This window comes from Belonocnema kinseyi, chromosome 6 (assembly GCF_010883055.1).
Source record: "Belonocnema kinseyi isolate 2016_QV_RU_SX_M_011 chromosome 6, B_treatae_v1, whole genome shotgun sequence".
Taxonomy (NCBI): domain Eukaryota; kingdom Metazoa; phylum Arthropoda; class Insecta; order Hymenoptera; family Cynipidae; genus Belonocnema; species Belonocnema kinseyi.
In genome coordinates, this window is record NC_046662.1 from 74,431,397 (window position 1) to 74,434,083 (window position 2,687).

At 32.0% G+C, this 2,687-nt stretch overlaps 2 protein-coding genes across 9 annotated transcripts in view; one reads left to right on the forward strand and one right to left on the reverse strand.

Annotated features, from left to right (window-relative positions):
• LOC117175142 overlaps positions 1–2,687 on the forward strand; it is a 98,294-nt gene that overhangs the window by 51,299 nt on the left and 44,308 nt on the right. The gene's annotated exons all lie outside the window — the stretch shown is intronic.
• Positions 1–2,687, reverse strand: part of LOC117175143 (epsilon-sarcoglycan) — a 57,374-nt gene that overhangs the window by 28,451 nt on the left and 26,236 nt on the right. The gene's annotated exons all lie outside the window — the stretch shown is intronic.

Below are 2,687 nucleotides of genomic sequence, written 5' to 3' on the forward strand. Positions count from 1 at the left end.
GCTATCTAAGGATGGTACTATAGAACGCCACCTCAAGGTAGGCCTAGTGGCGCCATCTCTTGGTCAGGCCGGAAACTTATCAATCCACCCTCGTATATGAGGTCGCAACCGCTCTCGCCCTACTCCCCTAATAAACTGTGTGAGCCACCAGTTCTAGGAAGACTGAGACCGGGATGACTGAAAACGAGAGGTTTGTGTAATTAGAAATCTTTAAAAACTTGTAGAGCGAGACATGTTCTCGCAAAGCGAGAAATATGTCAGAATATTTGTGAATATTTAGGGATATTTCGAAATATTTTGGAATATCAAAAATATTTGAGATTATAAAGAATATCAAGAATACCATTAATATTTAGGAATATTGAAAAAATACGTGTATGCGAATATTTAGTGAATGTATCAGGAATATTGGAGTGATAGACGATTATATCAGGAACGCCAAAATATCTACCCCTTTGTTATCGGTTCCTATTGGAAACCTATCCGGATTATATGTGGGTCAGCCAAGAATTAAAAAAATTGATTTTTCTTCAGTGAGAATTTTATAGAAATATGTGCAATATTTCTATGATAAATAAAAACTAATAAGAGATGTGACATGTAAAGATAATTTAAAAATTGGTCATTAATCTACTTCAGTAAACATTTTTATTAAATATTATTTGTATTTCACTATTTTTTTTTAATACACTGTTTCCAACTTTTCACCTATGTTTTAGTCACATATGACTAATAGTAAGTAGAATTTTTTGACTAAATTAAATTATTTCCTTGTCTGTGTGACCATCTAGATCGCTTGATTCGGAGATTGTAGTAAAGAGCTGAAAATTTTACAAGTGGTCATGTGACTTAAAAAGACCAGATAGGAACCGGGTAAAAAAGTATATCGTTATTTTAATTTCTGGATCCATTTGCCAGATAGGAACCGAGTGTAACCAAGTAGCCGGTACTCTTTCACTTAATAATTTACAAGTGGAAATATGCCTTAAAGAGACCTGATCGGAACCGGGTAAAAAACTATAATCTTATTTTAATTTCTGTTTCCACATGCCAGTTAGGAACCGGGTAGCACAGGTAGCCGGTTCACAAGCGTCGATCGCCATATAGAGACCGGATAGGATCCGGGTAGAATTCTAATTTTATATGATTATTATTTTCATTTTGTTTCCATTGATCAGATAAGAACCGGGTAGGCGCAGGTAGAATATTTAAACAACTTATTTTTTATTTCCATTTCCCGGATAAGGACCGGGTAGACCCAGATGAATCTCACAAAATTAAATTAAAGACCAAATAAAAACCGTATAGAACCGGGTAAGGACCAAAAGGGTATGTAACCGGTTACTTTCCGGTTTCAATTGGATTTCAACCTGTCATTTTAGGCAGGGTAGACTTTATACGTAATATTATATATTATATAATATATGTTATATATTATATTATATTATATTATGTATTATATATTTATGCGTAATATTATAATTTTCGATGTTTGCATATCAATTTCGATCAATAAATTAAGAACGACGCATTCCGTCAAAAAATTTTTGAAAGAAATTTGTCTCAATCATAAGTGATGAGAATGTAATAAAATGTTAACGATCGTTAAATATTAAATGCTATTTTAGTTTCTTTTTATAGATTTTTTATATTGGAGAAGAGGAGGGAAATTGCTCAAATACACAAAATAAGCATCTATGAAGGGTAAACACCTAGTAAATTTTGATAGATTTCAGGTAGGGGAACAATTTTGAACTATGAACTGCTATTCCTATTTTTATCCGTTTTCGTGAAATCTGAGATTTTTAGTAATTAAAAATGAAAAAAACGTTTTTCTCAAAAAACGCGTAGAATCTGCATTTTTTATTTCTTTGCTTAAGATAACAGGGGTACATCCTCGAAACGCGATACAAAAGAGAAACTGGATGTGCAAGCACTTTTGAGTTGAAATTAACGAAGGCTATCTGTGCAAGTGATAAACGAATCCACATTATAACTTCGCGCCAGAAAAATATTTCGATACAAATATAGGCAATTCTCAAGAAAGAGTAAAGTGTAAGTCCTAAGCAACAAATATATGACCTTTTGTATTCTAAATTTTTGTAAGATTAGAAGTGTATTATTATTACTCTCGTACATCCCTTTTATTACTTGATGCTATCGGCTATTTATGTGTTTAAAAAAAGGCCGTTTAAAGGTTCATCGAAATTCGGTGAGCGCATTTCTAATATTTTCAAAAAGCCTAGACACTTTGATTTAAAAATGTGTATATTTAAGGTTATTCACTTTATTATCGAAGCAAGTAAAACAGTAGAAAGAGTTTTTGTTTAATTCCTAGATAACATAATACACACTTTCAAAATGGAACTATTAAATTAGTATCGCTATATTTTAATAAAATATTTAATTTCTTTAAAGTCGCAAAGCAAAAATCTACTTTTAAATTTAGAAAATTTTAAACAGATAAGAGATTAACAGATAACAATTTTAGACGCAATCCTGCGAGTTCCTGTTTTCTTCAAGAGCTTGTTTTCTTTTTTGTTTTTCATTTTGTAGCTCCCTTTTTTTAATTGACACTTTCCAATACCTACTATACCCGAAGGTTTTTGCTGCGCTGAATCCGAATCTGACCTCAGAAAAATTCCATCGCCCTCAGTTTTCGAGATATTCTAACCTAAAAGGGTCAA